Genomic DNA, 24,016 nt, shown 5'->3' on the forward strand with positions numbered 1-24,016 from the left:
CACCCTTCCACTTCAGGGGAATCAGACTCCTCCTCAGGAAAAAAAAAAAAAAAGCTGAAGAGAAAAAATCCAATCAAATACAGTTTTGTTCTTTACAGCTCTTGTGTCTCTCTGGCAGACCTGAGATTGCCTCAGGGAAAAGGAAACCTTTTTCTCTGCGGGGCCCTGGGTTTGGATGAATCCTTTCAGATCTTTAGCTGGATGTCAGAGTCTGACAGCCTGGGTAACTATTTATGCGAAAAGATCAGTTAGGAAACGGAGACCTACCCAATTGGAGAAATGTTACATATTCACAAAATTCATGTAGCACGAACCAGAGAGGACCTTGATTGTTTTCCCCTGAGTTCTATCACTCATAGAAAACCTTGAAATAAAATGCTAATTCGCCAAGACCTGGCGAATGTTCACTGTTCCCAAGCCTTTCTCCATTAGCACTTGAAAACCACAGGTTCCTTCACAAGCCATCCTTGATGTTTTATAAATGTTATAGCTAAGTCATCATTTCTACTTTCTTTAATGCATTTTTTACAGCTGCAGTAGAGATATTATTTCGATTCAGGCTGCAAACAGTCATCCTGAAGGAGACCTGAGTTACCTCTCCTGGGATGTTTCCGAATCAGCAAATGCTCCCCAACCTTAAGCCAATAACCTTCTCCAGGACTCTGTTTTGCATTTACTGTGCAATCTGAGGTGCAGAACTACAGGAGCATGATGTTACCTTACAGGTACCAAAAAGCTTTCGGAAGAGGACTTGACCCTTTGGCTAAGTTTCACTTGGATTAATGGGGGTGTTTCCTTCTGGAAAAACACCCAGGTGTGCAGGAAAAGGGGTGCTAATAGTGCTCAGATTAGAAATGATGCAACAAATATTGCAGCAAACAAGCCTTCTTAAGGTTCAGGAAGAAGCCTGACTTCAGCCTAGAAACCTCAGTAAAATCTGCCTCTGTGCTACCTACAGTGTTTCTTCCCGGGGATTGCTAAAATAAACCGCCAGCTGTCTTAAAACTGTTGTTGTTTTTTACTCCTTTAGTTGGTGTCTGATGAGAAACATGCACACACTTTCTTCAGGATAAAAGTCAAGTGTGGAAGCTGCCAAGTCATTGGTAGCTATACAAGAAGCCCATAATGATCCTACTGGAGGAGGAATTAAAGCAATGAGACTTGAGTTACTTTCCTTGGCATCATTAGGATCCTACCCAGGAAACCACACAGTGTGAGTCCCAGCCCAGCTCATCATCCAACATGCAAACACTGGGTGTGTGCTGGAGGAGGCACAAGAACTGATCAGCTAAGCCAGTTCTTCTTGAAGTGCTGCTGGGGTCTCGATTTTGGGTTTAATCCTCCCTTCCTAGTGACTTCAAGTATTTAAGCAAGAAACAAAAGTCACAAAGAAAACACCAAGGGGGGAATTGCTCATTTCTCTTGTGGTGGGTAACCTCAAATCTGGTGGTGGTTAGTAAAACACTTTGCTCTAAAATATGTATTGTATTTAAAACAATAACTTTGCTGTTAATATTTTTTTATTCATCGTGCTCTCCAGTGGTTTTCCAAAGCAATGAACACAGTGATGAGGTTACTTAGGTTAGTCCCGTGGTTTTGAATTCAAGGGCAATCTTCTTCCTGGATCCAGCTGGCATTAGATCAGATCTGCAAATCCCACTCTTTTAGATCTGACACAAAACAATCTCAGTTGAAAGAGTCCATGTACTGGAGATGGTCTTCACGTTTTAGTTCCCAAACACTGGATCCATGCCACAAATAGCCAACATACAACTTCTTTTTAAGCAGAAATATTACAGCATAAACCTGTACCCATAATGAGCTCACCATTTCCTTCAGTTGTGGAGGGGAGGCTGTTACTGCAGGGCATTGGATAAGTTGCTTTTGAGCAGTTTAAAGACTCTGAGATGCAGCCTTGCAGTCAAAGCTGGCTTTCTAGGCTTCCTCAAATTGTGTTTCCTCACCCCATGCCTGAATTTAGCATCTGGAAGGATCCTTAAAGCTATTTGCAGGGGAGCCCCAGTGCCCAGATGAGCACAGCTCTCAGACCAGGCTGTATTTCTGTCTCTGATTCCAAAATGTGGATAGAAAGCTGGACAAAATGCCTGGCAGCTGTATCCCAGAGAAGCTGCATCCCAGGGGAGTCAAGGCTTTTTACTGCATTTCCCTCTTTAGCAGGAGAAGAGAAAAATACTTGAAGGAGCAGGACAGCAGCTGCTATAGATGACCACACAAATCCATCCCACCCCACAGCCCTGCTCTTGCTTTCCATAACTACAGAGGGCAAGACACTCACGGGGGATCCAAACTAATCCTCCTCTATCTAAGCTACTCTCTTGGGCTTCCTGCAGTCAATGGGAAGCCTCTTCTGGGAGCAATTTATCACCCTCCTGACCTTAGGGAGAGCCTGGGTGAATGGCTTAGACAAGATGCCTTGTAGAATCATAGAATGGTGTGGTTTGGAAGAGACCTTAAAGACCATCTAGTTGCCAGCCCCCTGCCTTCCACTAGACCAGGTTGCTCAGATCCCCATCCTACCTGATTCCTTCACTGAAGTGGTGCTCAGGCATTGGGACAGGCTGCCCAGGGAAGTGGTAGAGCCCCCATCCCTGGGAGTGTGTGGATGTGGCACTTGGGGATATGGTTTAGTGCTGAACGTGGTGGTACTGGGTTAATGGTTTGACTCAGTGATCTTAGAGGTCTTTTCCAACCTAAATTATTCCATGATGTTATGAACATAATATAGGAAGAGTTCTTTTTATAACAAAAAGTGTTAGAAAATTGACTTACAGAGTGATTTACAGACCCCAGTCACTGTATGTGTCTGAGACAAGGTCTAATCTCAGAAAGTTTTTCTGACAGCGTTGCACCAGTGAAGGGAGGAAGTTTTACAGACACCTTCCTCTGCTACATGCAGTTGAAAACAAGATTTCAACTGGCCTAAATTTTACTCATTGCACCAGAATAGTAATTCTACAGGCAGGAAAGTTAAGTTTTTGCAAGGGGATCTATGCCAAGTGACTTTTGCCATCTTGTCCCACAGGTTCTGCTGAGATCTTTGCTTTTGGCATAGCTCAAGGCCAGGGCCCAAGCCTGAGACTTTTCCTCTTTGCCCGGGAGGAATAGGTTTGTACCATTCAATAAGAAATTATTTTTAATTCAGTGCTTATTTCAGACTCACCCTAAACAGTGTTTCTACTTTCTTCTACTGTTTTTTTTTCTACTTTCAGCCTTGCCCTAATAAAAAGCTGCTGCTGTAGCTTTTTAACCTGTTGGGTTAATGCTGATGTAGGCCATATGTTCTTGCCCTCCCCATCTCCTCAATTCTGGATGTTACAACTGAAACACAAACCTCTGAATGCCCAGGGATTTCCAAAGCCCAGAAGACATCTGCTTGCCATCACAGGTGTTTGCAAGTTAACACGGGGGTGAAATAACATTAGTCAGTGAGATTCAGAACTGATTCAAATTTCTGAAATCAGACATAAATGCTGCTTTGATGAAGAATTAAACAGAGACAAAAAAAAATTGAAACATGGGGAACAGCAAGAAAACAGTTGCCAAATGGGTCTCCACCATTCAGCCTAGAGTGAAGACACCCCAGCCAGCTTGGGTACAGGAATCAGTCTTGCTGCAGCAGGAAGAAATGTCCATGTGGGCTCATTTTCCTCTGTTTTCAACAGGGAATGTATTACAGCAGCTTTATGGTTTCTGGATAGGTGTGTCTACAGCAGGGTTCAAGCCCAGGCTGGATGGGGCTCTGAGAGACCTGGTCTAGTGGAAGGTGTCCCTGTCCATGGCAGGGAGTTGGAACAAAATGATCTTTAAGGTCCCTTCCAACCCAAACCATTCTGTGAGTCCATGGAGGCAAGTGTGAATTTGGAACCCATACCAAACCAAAGAGGTGAAATGGGGAGTGGTGGCTTAGGGACATAATGCATGAAGGAGGGAGCTGTGCCAGCAGAGATGAGTCCCACGGGCAGGTCACCTTTCCTGGGGAAGCCAGCATGGCCACCCTCAAGAAAGATGCAAAATGAGTTTGTCTCTCCAGTAAAACTGGTATTTTCACTCTCCATAAATAGAGTGCACATTTGCTGTGTCTATACTGATTTCCACAAGAAAACATCCCAAATTTTTTTTCAACAGGATCCTATTGGCTAAGGCAAAAATAATTCCAGAAATCATTTGGTTCTTCAGAAAGTGTGGGAGTGCTTGTCCCTGCTGCTGTCACTTCCCATCCATCCCTTTTATCAATACACTCTCTTCCAGTGAGGACTGCTCAACAGCACACAATAAAATTGATTCATTACTCATTTCTCCTTGTTATCTTTCAATTGCTCCAGCTCTTGATGCCACTTAAAGTGGACATTAGCTCTTCATAACCAGTGTGCAAGTGCTTTCTCTCCAAGCTTTCATTACATATATTTTCATTTAGTCTCATTACACCATGTGTCCTTCTTATGAACTTCTTATAGCGTCTTTATACAAGTTTGTGCATATTATGCCATGGTAAGGAGTGAAAACACAAATGGATTTCTTGGAAAAGCTGGCCCAGGTGCTCTGTGGGTGTAAATGAGAAGTGTGTAGTGCTAGAAAGTGGTTTTATTTACAGGAGCTGGCTCTTGAGATCTCCAGAATAAAAAAGGCTGAAATCACTAAGAGTGAAACTCAACTTTTGTGCTTGTCTTTGTCATGAAAGCTAAATGGATTAAACTCCAGGAGGAGCAAGACTTTCTGTTTATAATCAGCCTTCAAAAATGGAGGTGGGAGATGAGAGCTTTGCTTTGGGATAGGAGGCAGGATGATTTGAACTTCTGTATGCTTTGGGAAGGATGACAGCAACAGAGAATTTAAGGTAGTTTTGCAGACTCTGATTTGTCTTCTGGGAGGAAAACTCTTCCCAGTTACCACCCTCTTCTAGGGTCTAATTCAAAGATGTTCAAAGCAGTGTGGCTCCAGTGCAGCAGAGCTCATAAGTACCTGCTTTATTTTGCTATATGGGTTGTGATGCTGTGGGGAATCTCTGCTCCCTACTGGAATCTGTGGGACCAGGGTTTCTTCTTGGCTGTGGTTTGGATTTGGGACTCTTCTCACCTGAAGGGCCAGAACAAGGGGCTTCACAGGCTTCTTCACAGGCTGCTTTAGTCCTGGGAGACATTTTACTTTGCTCTCTGACAGGGCATGACTGGAGTGAACACTCACACATGGAAGTTAGGAAGCCTCAAGCATAGATACAATATTTGATATTTACCCTGGAGGGAGATGAGTTTCTTATCCAGGTCCCTGAAGTGATTTTCTCCCCCAATTACAAAGAGGATTAATACTTCAGATGCAGTTAACTCAATATATCCTGGCTCAGCCAGATGAACCTTAAACATTTTATGGGATCAGATTTCTTTTTAATTAAAGGAGCCCTTTGTTTCACTGTAGCTTTGAAAGTCTTATTTATCATTAAATTCTTTAGAAGTCTCTCAGGAAAATAATTTCCTCTTCCCGGTTTTACTCAGTCTTTGCATCTCCTATCTCTTGTCACCTGTAACAAAGTGCTGTAGGAAGGAGTTGTGCTGTATTGCTTCCATGTTCTCCATCAGCTCTGATACGGATGGTTGTTATAAAGCTCCATACATAATATATGCCATGTCTTAAAGCAGCCCTGTAAACGACTGTACAGCTGTAAAGGTTTCTTAACTCAACTTGCCTCGAGCTACCAGCTATGAAAAGGCATTTAAGCAGATTAGCATTAAAACTACCTGGTGAGATGAAAAATGGGGAGGCAGAATGGCCTGGTGATGGATCCTTGGACTGTGACCAGTCACGTGGGAAAGTCACCTTTCTGTGCCTCCAACCTGCAAGCGCTGGCACTAATCACTTTTGGGAAATTGTTCCATAATCACATGGTTTGCCCTGACAGGAGCCACCTCTCTGAGCTCACACAGGGAGGATTTTCCAAGCAGTCCAAAGGAAATGTTGACCCTTTCCCACTGGGTCTGAGTTTTCTCTGCCTCCTTTGAAAATGCTGCTTTTGCTGTGCAAATGCCTTTGAGTGACTTTGCATGCTGAGTTTTCTGCCTTTTTTCTACAGCAAAGCTGGAGAAAAGCCTTTGGAGCCTGTTCTGCCAGGAAGCACAGTCCCATCCATGTTGGGAAAGCTACTTTTAGTGGCTTGATTTTTTGAAAATTTGAGCTGAAAATCAAGTGCATTTTGAAGCTTGTCATGTGGAAAATTAAATTCCTTTCCTACCTTGACACCAGTTGTTATTCAGCAGAGGAAGGACACGAGTCCTCTGTCCTGTGCTGTCACATTGGTCAGATTGGGATCTGTATCTGTGGTCATGGATCACTGTTCCCCTCCTACCACAGGGCTGGGCACAAACCATTGTGTAGGGATTGAAGGACATAAAAGTTATAGTTGGAAGGGACCTTAAAGATCATCTAGTTCCAACACCTGTACCATGAGCAGGGACACCTTCAACTAGACCAGGTTGCTCAGAGCTCCATTGAATCTGGCCTTGAACACTTCCAGGAACAGAGCATGGAAATTATGGAAATTTCCCCAAAATGCTGACATTTCCCCAGAAAAGAATCCCAATTCTTGCTTCTGGGATGCAGTCTTGGGTACCCTAGAAGCTCTCGAAGGTGTTATTGAGTTGTCTAAGGAGTGAGATTAATCTGAAGAATCAATTTGAGGTGTCAGTTTATCCCCTTATATCTGGTCGGTGCAGCCAGTCGAGTCCTGAGAGCAGTTCAGCTCACCCCTAAGTTTGGTATCTGCATTTGCTCAGCTCTGTTGTTCTCCAGATCCCACTGACCAACTGGCTGCTGGATCTCCATTGACTTTGAACTTGGACACTTGGGGTGGGATTTGGTGGCTTGAACTAGAAGACTTTCCAGGAGATATGGCAGAAGACATGTCAGATGTCCCACCCTTTCAGAGCAGTAGCTGGAGACCAGGTGGGACACCCTAAGACAAATCAAACAGCACTGTACATTTCCATTGAGACATTTGAATCCATCTCCTGACCTACATGGAGATGCTGACATCCATTGACAAATCCCAATTAAGTGACAGTGACACTGCACTTGCCAGTTTAAGAAGCCATTGTCACATGAGCTTTCACCCCTGACGTTGCTTTTCAGCAGACAATATTTGCCCTGGCCCTTTCTTGTTGGCATCTCTTCCAAAGTAGGAGCTGTGGCCCCTTTGCCACAGCTCCTACTTTTCACTCTTTGTTTATGCTAATGGATAATGAGCTGCCTTTTGTGGATCCTGGATATTTCACAGACAGTAACACAATCAATTAATTGACTCTAATCATGATTTGTTTACCTAAACAGTACTTTAAATCCAATGCTTGTCAGCAATCAATTCCTCTTGACAGGACTGTGCAACATCCTTTTGTTTGCAAGGAGGCAAATTAAAGGACATTGAGATGAGGACTAACAAGATTTGTCGGGGTAAAACCTTCTCTCATTTTACATTATGAAATTGTGGATGTGAACAAAAAAGCAAAAGTTTGCATTGAGCAAACAAAAATGTGGTTTGTCCTGTGTAAAGAGTTGTGTTCCTTTAGACAAAAACTTTTTTTCAGAGCACTAAAAGCTATTCTTTGCTCAAAACATCATGCCAAGAAGCTTTACATTTATACCTCACATTTACAGTGGGTTACAAAATCAAAAAGGAAGTAGCAACTAGGTTGAACTGCACAAAACCTCTGTCTTATTAAATGTCCTCAGTTCTCACTGACCATGTCCCATGCTGCATTTTAGGATGTCAGATCAGTGCCATCATCTAAATCAGAGTGGTTGACTCAGATGGCACTGTGGGCTCTGTGTGAGGATGTCTGCACACAGTCAAAATCCAGCTTTTTTCCCCCTCTGCAATCCTTCCAGGGTCTATATGTGGATTATGTAAGAGTACAGGCTTTATTGTGCCCATGGGGATCCAGCAAAACCCAAGTCACTCTTCACTGAGGGAATATTCAGGAAAGAATCCTGGGTTTTGGGGCTGAAGTTGTATCGCATTCCCTTTATGGGAATTTGTGGGCAGCCAGGATGGGTGTTGAGGATTTTTGCTCTCTCTACATGTGGCAGCAGCTGCAATTTTTTTCAAGCTTGAATTTTTTGGGGGGTTTGGCTTCAACTTTGTGACAGATGTAGGAGCTGAGTCTCTCTGCAGGATTCAGAGTGGATGTGAATTTCAAATAGACCAGATGCTGCAATGGGACTAAAGCTTACTAAGGCTCCATACAAGACTGGGTGTGCCTGGATGTAACCAGACATGTCCTGGGCAGGTTTATTGAGAGTCCAGAAGTGGAGAGGAGGCTATCAATGTCATAATAAAGCTAAGGACTTTGAGGACTTGCCTTGAGCAAAGATGCTTTCCTAGAAGGTGAGATCCTGGGGTCACATCCACAGCTGGTTGCAGCCTTTTGGGCTTGTTAAGTGTTCTTAAGTCACTTAAAAGTGTTCCTACATTCCTAAACCCTGTTGTTTGCAATAGAAAATTAAAGAAGGATTTAAATTCTTAAGTGTGTTTGTGGACCTGGCTTTTAATTCACCCAAGTTTCAGTTTCTCATCTGCACGGTGCTTCTTTCCTAAAGGCAAAATTTTGGGGGAAGCAAAGGTTATTCATTCATCTGTGTCCAGTGGAACGAAACAGCAGCAGAGCAATCAGGGTTTTGCTGCAGGTATCTTTTTCTGTATTTGTTTAAATTTATGTGGTTTAATTCCCAAACAGTCCATCAAGAGCTCCAGGGCACAATGAAAGGGAAGTCCCAAACTGCTGACTGTGTGCAGAGACCCACAATGGATGTCACCTGTTCTGCTGTGTCCTCAAGCTTCAGAGGAGAGTAAGAAAACATCTCATTTAAGAGGGATATAGAATCACAGAATCATGGAATCATTACAGTTGGAAAAGACCTCTAAGATCATTGATTCCAACCATTAACTCAGTATTTTTTATTAAAAAAAAAATAAATCCATCTATAGGGGCTGAAAGCTAATGTGGGACATCCTAACCTTCCTCATCCTCATTGACATCCACACCTTGCACACCTCAAAGAACTGCCCAGCAGCAAGTCTTTGCCAAGACTGAGGAAGAGGGAAACCAGGAGAGCAGAAATCACTGTGCTGCAGAGGGTGATCTGTGCATGGAATATTAGTTTTTAAAATCTTTCATTTCAAGAAATTGTATCTTAGGCTTGTGTGGTATCAGCGGTGCAGGTAAGACCTGTGAGTACATGATATTTCAAAAAAAAAAGGAGTGGATTTAGGAATATTTCAGAGATTTTGCATTATCTCAGATGGGAGTGGATCCTGCATAGCTGCATCCCTGGAGTGTGGGGATGAGGGGTGTAATGGGAGAGGGGTGACAGGATTTGCTTTGGAATAAAAGACTCACTGGGTAGTACAGTTATAAGGTACAGAATGCTCAGTTATAAGGTACAGGATATGGCTTTTTCAGCAGTGAATTCTTCGAGCAGTTTATAAAGCCAGGGTGTTATTCCTCTCCATTTTAGAAGTGGGGAAACAGGCACAGAGGCTGTCAACTTGTCAGAGGTCAGCCAGACTAAAGCCAGGGTCACCTGCAGACAGCAATGAAATACCAAAGGGGCATGGTCTGAAATGAGATCAGAAAATTCATTTCATGGAAAAAACCCCTCTGTTTTCTTCTTTATTAGCCCACAGCCATGTCTTGCTCAGCAGAGTTCTAGTAAGGAAAGTATTTATACACCTTCCCTCCCGATCCCTGGACTGAGGTACTTAGTCCTGAGCTCATTATGACCTTAAATATGTTACCTATTACCTTTAATGGCATATTGTAGACTTCTCCACTCATATGCATCCTTATTAAATGTGCTTAGCAACCTGGCAAGGAAGAAGTAGAGTGTCAGCCTCTTCAAATTAAAATAAAAAATCAATTATGCTCTTAGGGGCAGATGGAGATTAAGCTGAATACAATGTACATTTAGTCTGTTGTGGAAGCCGGGGCCTTTATATGCAATTAGGGACATTTCTTTCTTAATCTTCCTCCTTAATACTGAGGGAGCCATTAAAAGAGCAAAAGCCATCCTCAAGCCTGTTTCATAGTCAGCTTCAGAGAGATGCTTCCAAATGCATCATTTTCATCCTGGTATTGTAAAAAAACCCAAAATTACTCATGTGACCTTTTAAGTCCTCACTGTTATTTTGGGGATAGTGGTGGATGGGGGCTGGAAGGAGGTCAAATGGGTAATTGCAAGATTAGGGTTTTTTGCCAGGAGAGATGTTCACCAGAGAAACTTGAGCACAAAGAGTGTCATGGAAGGGCTTTTGGGCTGTTGTGGGAATGTGCTGAAGCATTTCTGCCACAGCTGACCAGCTCATACATCCAGTTCAGTACTGAAACTGTGAAAGTGCCTGGACTGGCTTTAGAGCCCACCACGCAAGGAGGGCACATGGAGAGACAGAACGACCCAATATTTTGCATACTCTGGTACAGAATTCACTCAACGTGCAGCAAATGCTCTCATCCCCCATCAGGGTGCTGCAGCAATTATGTGAAATGCAGATGTGACGCCTAATTTACACTTTTTTGTAAGGTGTGGGCTCCTGGTCATACCCTGTCAGTCTGAGGTTCTTGTTCTACCATTATAGAGATTCCTGTATTAAAGGGAAGGGAAATTGAGAATTTACTTGTTTGACATCACAGAGCTGGGCAGAAACACCACTGTTAAATGAAAACTTGAACCACTATGCTGTGTCTGAGCTCTACATCCATTTCTGTTGCCATAGCCTTTCCCTGGGACTGCATTTCTGTGTGTGAGATGTCAGCTCCTCCTGCCTCAGTTTCCCCAGCCTCCCTTCCCAACAGCAGCTCATAGAGGCTAAACAAACCAGGAGACATTTTCCTGTCAATGAAAAATCTGTAAGTGGTAGAAACGAGCAAGTTCTCAATATGAGAGTGGATCTTTTCCGTAGTGCTGGCATGATCAATAAGGCTCATAGCTACGAGCCTCAGTATTGAACCTCAGCGCTGTGATTTATTGGATATAACATGTGCTTCCTTTTCATTTACTGCTAAGGTGGAAGAGGTATTGTTTAGCACAGAGACCATGCTTTCTGGGCATTCTTGAGCTGCAGGCATGAGGCATTGGCTCAGCTTTTCCAGTTATTGTTTAATGTTAAAGCCAGTTATTGCCTCTCTGCTGAATAAAGTCACAACTATTATGCAGTGATTTCTGATCAACAGGCAGCAAAAATAAATAAAATTTGGTAATCAAACTGCTTTGGGCTGTGGAATTGATGGGTGGGTCTACAGGTGGTGTACGTGTCCTGGGCAGGGCTCTGCAGGGCAGCTGCTGCTGGAGGCTGCGGGGATTCCTGGCCCTGAGAGTGGATGATCCCTTTGCCCTAGTATTCCTTGAGTTGCTTCATGGGTACAGCCAGGGACAAGCTTTTTACCTTTGCAATCACTGCACACAGGGCTGGTGGTGCCAAGAGGTGCAAAGCTTGTGAGCCTATAACCCAGTGAGCGTTACTAAATCCCAAGCCAGCAATCCCTTTGCTGTTCACAGCGTTTAAGAAGAAAGACTCTTACTCTGAAGCATAAAGAGGGAGTTTAAATTTTGGATTAACTTCACTTATGCTAATCTTTTCTTTAGATCATGCCTTAAACACCGGCCTTCAAAGCGCCGGGTCAGACAAAAAAGGGTGTCTTCGAAATGCAGCCTAAATCTGATCTCCAGGAGATGGCACTGTGAAACTAGTCTTCCAGCGTCCTAATACCAGCTTCCAGGAACCAACTTCTCCCTGAATCAGGGCTGATGGATAAAATGAAGACAGTGATAGCTGTGGCCCGCAAACTGCCAAGAGAATTAAGGGCTTGATGGTGTTTTTACCTCCAGTAAAGATTGTGATAAGGTGGTTTGAAAACTGTAAAACTTAGAAGCTGAAGGTCACGGTTTGTTGAATGGAGGAGGAAAATGCAGAGTAACTGTGCCTTGAACTCAGGAGCAGCCCCAGAGAGAAGGGATTTCTGTGACAGAGGAACTAATAGGAGCTGTACTTGTCCTGTTGGTCTCCTCTCTGACATCAAGCTCCTGTTAGACACTCTTCATCCTTCATCTCACTCAGCTTGGACACGTCTAACCATCCCCAAATAATTCAACAGTGTCAGCTGCACAGCCTTGCCCCTTTTTCATTGCAGTGCAACTAGATAGGAGCATCCCAAAAGCAGGGAAATATCTCCCAAAGTGGAGATAACCATATCCTTTGGGTATAAACCTGGCTGCCACCAAATAACTTTTGCCCTGTCTGATAGTGTTTATCACAGATGAAACTCCAGAACCTGAGTTTTGCTATTTTACCTGTAGAAAGGTTGGCTCAGATCCCATCATTTGCACTACCTGCCATTTACTCGTGTTTATGAACACAGACTTCATCTTAGCTCCATGTTAAGCCTGTGGGATGGTCTGAGTCCTTCAGGAACCTGGCTAAATTTGGGCCAGAAATAGATACCCAAATGCACAACCATCTACATATCCCATAATGACTCCCAGGGTATTTATCTTCCCAAGCCATGGGAAAAGAGAGGAATTAAGAGTGTTAATGCCATTATCTCTAGTGTATTTGTGCCTCTCTATGTAGGGGATCTTTTTACCTTCCCATCTGCCCTCCAAAAACTTGAACCTACTGAAAGCAACAGCCTAGAAAATGGGAGATATTTTGTGTCTTGATAATCTCATCCTGGAAAACAGGAACTGTTGATTTCTGATCTAAAGTAATGGGGCTACCTGAATTTCTCAGGGTTGAACATGTTTCTTGTGTTCAGCTATGGGAAACTTGGGATGTGAACAAATCCTTTGGGAGTGATCATCAGAGGCAAGAGCAGATGGATGATCATCACGACTTGGGTACTTGGTGCTCAGGTAAATCTCCTTCTTCTATCAGTGCAATTTGCATAAAAGTACTTAAATAAAAAACAAACAAACAAACAAAAACACCCAAAAACCAAAAAAACCCCACCAAAATTTAGATGTGAAACTTCTGTCCCAACTTAAAATACAAGTTTAGGTGGTTGCCAACAGATGTGGCATTAAGGAGCATGTACAGCAGTGAAATTAAGGTATTTGCTTCAGATCAGTTGAAGATGCATCCCTGAGTGTCACTGAGGCTGGAACTGGAGCCAACCTCAGTGTAGTTTTTCTGCCAAGGTTTAAATCCATTTTACATCTTGGGATACTACACAGGGACAATTCAGTATTTCTCGAGATGCTTTCTTTTTTCCCAGTGATTTAGGCAGTATTAAAATGAAATCTCTCAGCTATTATTGCAGTTCCTGTCCACTAAACCAATTTGTATTCTCATCTGTGAGCAAGATGCAAAGTCTTTGCTGCCAACAGGAGCTGTTAGAGTCATCTTCAGATCAAATTTGATATAAATCTGCACTTTTCATTCATATCTGAAAGTTTTATTATAGCAGCCACTTAGAAAACTTCCAAAGGAATTTTGTTCGTTAGCTTTAATTACTATTAATTTATTTTTCATTCCACCTCTTTGGACACTATCTACAGAGCTAATTTAGATCACAAGAAGTCATGGAGACACATGGGTAAGGAGATTGCTTTCTTCTATATCTCTATATACAGGGCCAATTGCACTGTCAGTGTTTCAGAAATAGTCTCTAAGTAAAACTAAAAGAGGGCAGGACAGAGAAAACCAAGGCCAAGAACAAAGAAGGAGCTCCAGAGAAGACAGTGGAACCAAAACTCCTCAAAAGAGCACTTAAGCTTGGATGGAAATGAAGCACAGAGGCATGTGAGGTTAATGGAAAGGAGAAGGATAAACCCCTGGAATGCTGTGAGAGCCACTGCGGCCGTGTCCCTGAGCTGGATGATGGTGGTGTCACCCACCACCACCTTTGGATGAAAATAGGCTGCTGTGAGAGGAGTCTCAGTGCAACCTAATTCAGAGCAGCTCAAAAAGAGCGAGAACACAGACATGGTGATTGCAGAGCATCTTCCTTTCAAAAGTATGTTGAAACTCTGAAATGTCACCATGCTGAAAATGTCACCCACTTCCACAATCATCTGGAGAAATGGGACTTCAATGTTCTCCTGGCATCTGTTGGGTTTTTTTGTCTTACTTTGAAGTTCTGACAGTGTTCCTTTGTTGTTTTGAAATCCCATCCAGCCTAAAGCCTGAAAAATGCTTGATTTGCATGTTTTCCAGGAAATCTGCTGGAACAGGAGAGGCTGAACCCATGTTCTTGGCCTCTCAGAGATGGAGTGTGAATGGCAAGAACACGGATTGTAGTGAAGAAACACTGTCTGCAATATTTGCTCTTTTCTCCATTTTTCAATATCTTCTCCTCAGATGTATCCCAGAAACAAATCACATCTTTCTTCATCTTTATTCCACTCCTCACTTGCACAACAAAATTGCTGTGATGTGCTGGGGTGGGTGTCTGTGAAAGGCTGGTGGAAGATAAGGGGGTTGGAGAGAGGGGAAGAGAAAGGGTTTTGGGAGATTGAGTGATGAATCCCCAGCCAGAACCAGTGAAAAGAGTGCTGGTGTTTGCAGTGGGGCAGAGAGTAGGTGGGGTCACCTATGGGAAATCAGTGTCACCTCTCTGCTGTGTCCTTAAGTGTGAGAACACCCTCCCTGCAGCATTCCCCTGCTCCTGCAAGAAGGGATGCTCACAAAATCAACTTGGAAACTTCAAACCTCAGCTCAGAAGCGACAGGAGAAACGCAAGTGGAGTCAGCCACTTGCATCTGAGCCCGGGCAGTGAGATGTAAATTTGGCCGCCTGGGTGTGGGGATGGACACAGCAGCGTTTGGGGTTAATTTCACGGTGGAAAGGACAAAGCCCAGGGCTGGTTAATGTCCCTTCCTTCCGATCTCCTCCACACCTGTTGAATGTGTGTGCCCTGCACCAGCCCTGCACCAGCATCCCAGAAGATGCTCCAAAAGCATCGACTCGCATCCTCAATCCTACCAGGGGCGTGGCCCCCGCCTGCCTGAGAGGAGACGGGAGCTGGGGCTCCAAAAACCCCCTTCAATTCGCATCACGCACCCCCTGAGCAAGGCTGCAAGACAGAGAGCAAAAACCCTGCAAAATACACCCCCAGCCCCGCTGCTGAGCAAAGCGGGGTAGGGGAAGCTCCGAGATCTGCCGGGTCCCGCCGGTCGGAGCATCCCGAGTAACCCCGGCTGCAGAGAGGGGTTTATCCCCCTCCCCCCCACCCCTGGGGATTTTCTGGCATCCCCAGGAGCAGGAACAGCCGGGGCGGGGGACATGGGCAATGGTGTCTGGCATGATTTTCCAGCTCTGCAGCGGGGATGATTTTCTCGAAAGGGGGGAAAAAATATAAATAACCAGAAAAATCCCGCAGTGTGTCTGTACGTGCAAACTCCCCCACGCCAGCACAGCCGCACACACCGACGTGCAGCGCGATTCTGCCGCGAATCCCCTGCAACCGCTGAAGAAAGAAAAAAAACACCAAATAACCCGAAAGAAATAACCTGAGGAGCAAAGGAAGGAAAGTTGTGCGTGTCCCTGCGCGCCGGGAGGGCTGAGGGTGCCCACCAGTTGATTTTACATCCTGCCTTGTGCCTTCGCCTGCTTTTCTTTACATATTTTATTTATTTTCTGCAGCGGGGAACAAAACAGGTAATGCCGGAGCCCGGCGGAACGGAGGGAACGGGCAGGTTGAGGGATGCGGCGCATTTTTCTCTTTCCCTCTTTCCCCATTTCTCTTTCCCCATCTCCCTCCCTGGAAGTTTCTTCGCGACGCGAAATAAGGAAGAAAACCGAAATAAAAGGCGGCGGGGAGGGGAAGCTCGGAGGCAGAGCTCCGGTATTAAAGGCTGTATGGTATTTTATGGCATTTTATGGCATTTAAGGCGCGGGCGGCCAGCCCGTGTCCCCGCTGCGCGCTGCCCCGCACCGCGGAGCGCGGCCGAACCGCGGCGTCAATCCATCAACCCCGAGCGTGGATTTCATCCCTCCACGCGTGGATTCCATCCCTCCCCCGGCTAATTGATCCATGTCCCTGCCGGAGGCGCGGCTCGGCGGGGTGGGGGGGGGGGGGGGGGGGGGGGGGGGGGGGGGGGGGGGGGGGGGGTGATGGTGTTGGGATGCGCGTGTGATGCCTTTCGTGGGTTTTCTTAATTCCTTTTCTTGAAACTGCTGAAAAAGGTCACAGGAGGAGTTGGCTGCTAAATATATTAAAAAAAAAAAAAAAAAAAAAGCCCTAAAAAGAGCGGCAGGCATGCGCACTGCGCGGATGCCATATTGGAATGAGCGTGCCGCGGGTGCGGGCGCAGGGACGGGGATAGGGACAGGGACAGGGACAGGGACGGGCGTGCTCCGCTCCGCGCTGCTCCGCGCATCGCTCCGCGGGGGGCTGGCCGCGGGGAAAAACACCCCAAAATAACCCAAACTCGCACAGGTAAGGCACCGCGATCTGCATTCTACCCCCCCCTCCGCCACCCCTTCCCAAAACGCTCCCGGCTGGCGTTTCCCTTTATTTTATTTGTCGGGTTTTGCAGCGCTTTTGGGTGGAGGGAGTCTCTTTCCCTCTCTCAAAATGTATTAAAAGTATTATTTTTTTTTTCCAACGTGGGAGATGGGTGTGGGTATTTTTTTTTCCTCCCCATCTTTTCCAAAGGGGAAGAGCGCGGTGGAGTTGTTGGGAAGTGTTGGCGGGCGGCTGGGGCTGAGCCCCTGGCCGGGACCGGCGCTCGGAGCCGCTCCCCGGGCTGGGCACGACGGGGGGATCACGGGCGGGGCTGCGGTGCCTGTGAGATTCACCACGAGCGTGCAGGGGGTTTCTTTTTACCTCGTCGGATCGCGTTTTAGATGCTCTCATTTCTTTTTTTCCCCCCCTTTTCTTTTTTTTCCCTTTCCCCCCTTTTTCTTTATCCTTCTTCTTCTTTCCCCCCTTTTTTTTCCTGTCCTCTTCCTTTTCCCCACCTTTTCTTATTTTTTTTTAATTTTAATTTTTTTTTTTAAATTTTTTTAAAGTAATACCCATCGTTTTTCTGCTCTCCTGACAAACGCTTGCACGACCTCCTTTCAAATTTACAAGGCTCATGCACATCGCGGAAAAGAGTTATTTGGGGTGTGCGGGTGGGTTTCTTCTGAATCTGCGGGGGAAAGGGGACCAAAAAAAAAAAAAAAGCCGCTGCAAAAGGCGAGAGGGAAGGAAAAAAAAATAAGAGAGAAAAGAGAAGAAAGCGATCAGCTCTGCCAAAATATGCAGCTCTGATCTAGACGTATTTTCCCGTAGCGCTTCCGAACTGCGGTAAATGAATATTTATAAAGCTTGTTCTCAACATGGCGGGTTAAGTAAGGTGTCTTTAAAAACTGAAAATAAACATTTTGAGAGGAGGAAAAGAGGAAAGGCGAGGTACCACACGCTGGGTTCAACTCTCTTTTGTTGCTCGGAGAGGTGCGCTGGTGGATTAATGCGGAGGGATGAGGATGGGATCCATCCTCGGGGTCCTTCCCCCCCACCAGGACCCGGTGGTGGGAAAAGTACCGGGCATTTGTGTGTGCTGGGAAGGGACCTGCGGAGTTGGGAGCGCGGCCGATTTGCCTTTGAATGCCAAAATTGCAGACGTTCCATGAGAAAGAAAAAAAAAAAATGCCGGGAGGCAGAGCGCTGATTTATTTTGCATTAACAGTAGACAGTGTCGTGGGATGAGATGTCCTGTTGGAGCTGTCAAGCCTTACTGGGCGCAGTCAGCTGGGGATGTCTGGGGTGGGTTTTTTTGCTGTTGTTCAGCAGAAGCACTGTGGAATTGCTCTGCACGGAAATTTGGGCTGCAAACAAGTGACTTTAGCAGTGCAACCAGCGTCGCTTTTGCAGAGAGACGCTTAAAAGCCCGCAGCGAGGGAGGCGAATCGCAGCTTTGGCAAAACAAGAGAATGAGTGTGCGAGGAGTTTTCGGGGAGTTTGTGCCCTTCCCCGGCTGCCTTTTCCGAATGTGTTTTCCGAGGGAGTGGAGGAGCGAGGCTGCCTCAGAGGCAGGAGAAGCTCCCCTGTTCCCGTGGAGGGAGCACTTCGTTGCTGGTGTTCTGGAGTTGTTTCACCGTGGTTGTGAGGTGTTAACTTTGGAGCATCGATGTTTTGTGGCACGGGAGGCGATGGGATGCTCCCAGCATCGCAGGCTGTCAGTGCCCGGGTAGGGATGGAGGAGCCAGGGAGGATCCTGGAGCGGGGGAAGAGCTGATCTGCCAGCTCAGTTCCCTGTGCCTTTTGCAGGTGCTCCCCACCATGATTTCATTTAACAGGAGCGCTTGGAGACACTCTTTACACACCTCAGGGTGAGGTTTCCCATTCCGAAAGGGCTCTGATCCATCTTCCCACCCATTTTCCCCCTCCTTTCTCCAGCCCCTCCCAGGACCCAGCTAGCGGCTCAGGGAACTCCCATTGCAGGATGTGGTGGGGAGGGGGCAGAGGAGCAGACCTAGGGAAAATTGTGATTTCTTATCAAAATAGCAGAAAACAGCATTTATTACAAGCAGAGGGGCTTGGAAGGCAGCTGTCAGACTGGTGGGACTTGGGTGGCAAAATCCAAGAGCTGCAGTGGAGTGATGTCAGCCCGTGGGGTTTTCTGTGGGGTGGGAAGGGATGGAGCCAAAATGGGAAGGTACCTCCCGGCTCTCCCATATCATGCATCTCTCCATCCCCAAATCTGCTGCCCGTTGGACAGGACAGCTTTGTTTTTAAAATCAGACTGTGCCCCTGGTGTTCTGTGGAAGAAAGTCGTGTAGCGGTGACCCGGTGTCTGAGCAGAGAAGCAGCTTCACCTGGTTGCGTGATGGGAATGTGGGGTTGGAGGGAGTTTACAAAGGTCTCTGGAGATCCCTCTGTACCTGGGGTCTCATCCCTCTTCCCCCCGTTCACCTTTTTCCCCTTTGCTTTGGAGGGACCTACTTAATAATGGAAAAAGCAGCTTGAAATGACTCTTCCCTTGCAAACTGCCCTCTCTGATGGGAGCACCTTGCTTTGTGTCAGCGTTGCCTGTCTGAGGCTCTGCAGCTGACACCCAACCCCGGGTGGGGTGACCCCCTATCCCCCCACTCTTGTCTCTTTGCCATGGGACAACCACACAAGCCAAAGGGACTTGTATTTATGGGACCACTTTGCTCCCATTTCCCTCAAGGAGAGGGAGGTTCTGTTGCTGCATGGACCCCAAGCAGACCCCTCCTTCAGCACCAGTGAGGTGCAATAGGGTTAGCTCTGGTTGTACCAGGCAAACCTCCTCTGAGGAGTTTCTTCCTGCAGTAGCAGATGGGTGCTGGCCAGGATTTAGTGCAGTTTGTTTTCCCTCCCTAGAAGCCTTTAGGTAAAAACAAATTTGATTTCCTTTGGTAGTGGCAAAGGAAAAGGAGGTGAGGCAGGTTTTCTCTCTGGGGTTGGGACTGTTGCCTGGGTGAGCAGGGATGCAAATGGCTTTTTTCCTCCTTTTCCCCCCCCCCCACCTCCAACAGATTATTTATGAAAGGGAAGAAAATATTCTCACAAGTCTAATAAATTCAGTGCTTATAAAGGATTAGGTCCTAATAACTCCTGTGATAAGATGGAGGCTCGGTGTAATCTGTAACTAAGTGAAAATCTAAAAGCCATTTAAATAGATACAGCCAAGAGCTATCGAGAGACCAGTACACTATAAACAGCAAGGAAATACCTTTTGAATGATTTAAGGAGTGCACAGCGTAGTGGGACAGAAAATACATTATAAGCAAGATGGTATAATTTCATTTATATATTGAGAAAACATTTACAAATATTCAACAGATGTTACATGTGGCAGAGGTGGAGAGTGTGTTTTGCACAGATGTAGGAACATCTGTAGAAGACAGTGTATAGTTATATAGCTGTGATTATGAGTGATAATTGACTGGCTGGACAAGCAGTTGATGTTTTAATGAAGTATTTATTAAAACTTTATGGTGGTGTTACTAGAAATAAAATAAACACCACAAGCATCAACTCTTCAGGCTGAGGATGCTTTTCCCCCACCCTTGGCTTGTGCTGTGCTGAGCTGTGGCCCATGAAAGACATACATGTATTTTGAGTCACTGTTTCTGGCCTTTCAGAGCCATGGGATGCTGACCTGATATGAGAACGTCAGCGAGGGGACGTGACCTTACCTTGCTGAAGGACAGGACACGGTAGACAAGGTGCTGCCTTGTTTCTTCAGCAGATATTAGAAAGAATTTCTAGAATGTGAGGGTGGGGAGGCCCTGGCACAGGTTACCCAGAGAAGCTGTGGCTGCCCCTGGATCCCTGGAAGTGTTCAAGGCCAGGTTGGACGGGGCTTGGAGCAACCTGGTCTAGTGGAAGGTGTCCCATGGCAGGGGGTGGCGTGAGATGATCCTTAAGGTCCCTTCCAACCCAAACCATTCTGTGCTTCCTCAAGGACCTTTTGCTGGCTAAACTACTGTTAGTGTGGGGTGAGGGCATGGAGGGAATCTGAGGAGATTTGCAAGGGTGGTGGTGGTTGAAGGAGGTGGCTGGTCCCTGGCTGTGTCCAAGTGACAAAGTAAAGGAGTTGTGGAAAGCTTCAGAACGTGAGACAAGTAGCCAAAACTTGAAGCAGAGCAGACAGAGGTGAGTTTCTGAGGGTTCACAGAGAAAAACAGATGTGGTGACCACAGGGCCCATGTTTTAGATTGACCCAGAGGTGTCAGAAGTATTTTATTACTATGAATATTGGCACAGAGTGTATCAGCTGGTGCAGTAGGGTCCTCAATGCTGAACATTAAATGATTTTGCTATTGATAATAGTGATGCCACTTGCAAATATGAGTTTGTTTTATCATTGTAACATGTGGTCCCTGATAGCAGGGTGGGTTTTTTTTAGGATTAGAGTAGCCAATGGTACCTTTTCAGTATTTGAAACTCATCATGTGAAACTGTTGATCTTTTCATGACAGATCCTGATGAAACCAGTCAGATCCATCCTGTGGTTTTTTTTTTTTTTTCCAAAAGATTCCTCTTTCCTGCATTTTCTGTGTCTAGGATATGACTACTACAGTGATTAAAAAGTTTTGAGCTGCAAAATAGGAAAATACAGAAATAAGAGCAAAGACTCCATCACTGGCATTTAAAAAACTCCTGAAAAAGTTTATTTTGAGATTGGCCTTTTGCAAGACCTAAACAAAGCATTCTTGGGAAAGCTGATTTGGAAAATGTGTTCACAGTTACTCCCATTTTTTTATGAATCAGAAGCGTTGTTCTAAAATTAAATAGTAAGAAAAAGAAAGAAAAAACCCACCCCAGGCAGTTCTTGAGAGCTGACCAAGAGATCAGTTCTGAGTAGGTGTGAGGCTTAAAAAAAGGTATGTGCAGAATCTTTGCTATTTTTACTCTCACTCATGATTCTTGCTTTCATGATTAATGCTCTTAGCATCACTGGGTGACTTGTGCAAGAGAGTCCTATTTTCCTGGGTAAAGTCCCGAGACCCAATTTGAATATAAGTTATTAGAAAGTGTTGCATCTATTGGCTTGGCAAGGAAGGTGAATTCCCTCCACTAAAGTCCAGGAGGTTACATTATTCTTGCCCCTGCGGTGTGAGAGATCAGACAAGACAACCATAGGTTGAAGATCCTTAGAGTCTAAGGGGCCATAAGTTCCTTGTGGAGACTTCTGGGTGGAAAGCAATAGCTTTCCTGAGCGCATTAAAAATACCACTTTAAAGAAAGGACAGCAAAAAGTAATAATTAACTGTTTCTTGGAAGATGTTTTGAGCAAGGTCCAGGGTGGGAGCTCGGTGCAAGTGTAAGACCAGACTCCAAGATGCTCTGTTGGATGGGTGATGATGGGGAATTAAACCTGGATGTCCTGGAGCAGTTCACGTTTGTTTTTTTCTCAGAGAAATTGGGTGGAATTAGCCCTGTAAATATGACTTGTAGGACTCTTGAGTTAAAATGTCTTGTCTTGTGGAATTTGGTTCTGGATAGACCTTGTCAGGGGTCTGCTGGCTGCCCTTACATGCTTGGCAGAAAGAACAGTCCTTTTCTTCCTGCTGTGGGTGGCTGGGGATGGCTGTGAGGGCTGGTTCTCCTTTTTTTTTTTTTTGGCAAATCCTGTCCATCAGTGAAGCTACCTCTGGATGTAAAGCACTGACAGGGATGTGAGCATGTGTAGGACTAAGCCCAAGTGCTGATCAACTGTGCTATTTCAGTGAACCAAACACTGCCAAGACCTGAAATGTCATTTTTCATAAGAAGTGTTGGAATCAGATGGCAGATGTTTGCTGGGTTCTGGTTTGCATCTTGTGGTTTTGGGGTTTCTTTTGAAAATGGCTCTGACTGCTGCAGAGACATAGAAGGCGGAACTGATTGCCCTGGACAACAGGAATTTTGACTGATGAGGGACTTTTGAATTGGGCTCTAAATTAAGTCCATGAAAACAGTGTTTTGTGTTTCCTGCTGGGTGAGTTCTATCATTTGGCTGATTGGTCCCACTCAGGGGGTCTGACTGATTGATTTGATCCATGTGGCTGGTGTTTTGAGGTGATAAGCATCAGATGATGGGGGTTGGAACAAGATGATTTTTAAGGTCCCTTCCAACTCAAACCATTCTATGATTCTGTGGCTTTACCTAACAAGATGAGATGTCTCAGGATGATAAGCAGCTGTTTGTCTTCAAGCTAAAAGGCTTCTTGAGTTCAGCTGGGTTTCAAACACAGAGGTGGGAGAAGACTAGGGTGTTGCAGGTGGTTGCTGTGCTTCTTTCCTGCAGTTCTTTTTCCTACTGTAAAGGGCACTGGGGACATTGACCCAACCTTCTTTGTGTCCCTGATTCAGCTGAGAGCTACAGAAGATGCCTAATCTTAAATATACCTTATTCCCAAGTAGTTTGTGTGTGTTGGGTACTTAAAATGAGTAGAAATGCTCTACCAAAATGGGGTCAACCTCATGGGTACTGCCTGTTGAGTCGTGGAGAAGGTGGCAGCCACCTAGTAGGTGACAGAACAGCTGGAAACAGGAAGGATTAGTATGTGATGACCTCCCTCTCCTTGATACGTGTGCTTTGTGGAATGCTGAAGGTGTGGGGATGTCCGGGGTTCACAGGGGAGAAGGCAGGATACAGATGGAGCAGTAATGCCTTCTTCTCCATGGTTAAAACATCCAGCTCTCTCACAAGAAGGAAAATTTAATGAAAAATTGCCCTTCATTTCAGATGTTTGATGTAGCCCTCAGTGTGGCAGGTTTTTATGTTAAGTCCATCTCTAGGTCCTGGTCCATATTTATGCATAAGACAGCCAAGAGCGGGATGTGTACCCAAGTCTGTGTGTCTACCTGTCATCTGTCTTATTTCTTTTCTTAATACTGCGGGGCTTTTTGCTGTAAACAAGTTAAGAGTCTCTAATTAGGTTTATTTTACTTTCTGTTATCTTACTGCCATTTATCTCTGTGTGTATCCTGAGCTCTGGAGTGTGCCAGGTAGGGAGGATGAGAAAATTGCTTTGTGAAGCGGGTTTGTCTCTATTGGCATAAAAAGTATGAGGCATTTGGCACCAGAGCAGGATGAGAGGAGAACAAGGACCAGTTGAGTTACGAGGGCTGTCACCACCTTGCATATGTCCTTTCTCCACCACTCATCTTCAGAAAAGTTGGGTTTCTGTCCCTTTTGGCTTTGAGGTGGACAATCCAGACCATCCCTGCTCTGGTGGTTCCCTAGTTCCTGTTTCTTCATGTTTTCCCTCCAGGCTTAGCCATTTATTTTCTGTGCTGCTGCACAAACGCTGACTTGAAGAGCAGAAGGATCAGCCCTGCTGAATGGCTGGAGTAGGAGGACTGGAAGGGAACTCCATGGCTTGTACAGACCATCTCTTACCCCAGGGCACAATTGACTGTACCAAAATCTGTTTCTGGACAGATCAACATCCTAACCCCTCCAAAAAGCAAGATTCTGTGGCCTTCCAACAATCTATCCCATTTCTTCACCAGATTCATGATCACTAATTTCTTCTTATGCCCAGATCAAATGTCCCACCCCCCTGCAGTTT

At 45.4% G+C, this 24,016-nt stretch overlaps 1 protein-coding gene across 2 annotated transcripts in view; it reads left to right on the forward strand.

Moving 5' to 3' along the window:
- Window positions 1-15,367: 15,367 nt before the first annotated feature.
- The window catches only part of SFMBT2 (Scm like with four mbt domains 2), a 115,724-nt gene continuing 107,075 nt past the window's right edge, over window positions 15,368-24,016 (forward strand). The window contains exon 1 of one of the 2 annotated variants that reach the window (XM_027639811.1): window positions 15,368-15,655. The gene's annotated coding sequence lies outside the window, so the exon portion shown is untranslated. Of the gene's footprint in view, window positions 15,656-16,323; window positions 16,437-24,016 lie in introns of those variants that run through there. The other variant, XM_027639810.1, reaches the window with a different exon arrangement.

The sequence above is a fragment of the Corapipo altera genome, unplaced genomic scaffold (genome assembly GCF_003945725.1).
Source record: "Corapipo altera isolate COAL_440 unplaced genomic scaffold, ASM394572v1 1b, whole genome shotgun sequence".
In the NCBI taxonomy this organism is placed as follows: domain Eukaryota; kingdom Metazoa; phylum Chordata; class Aves; order Passeriformes; family Pipridae; genus Corapipo; species Corapipo altera.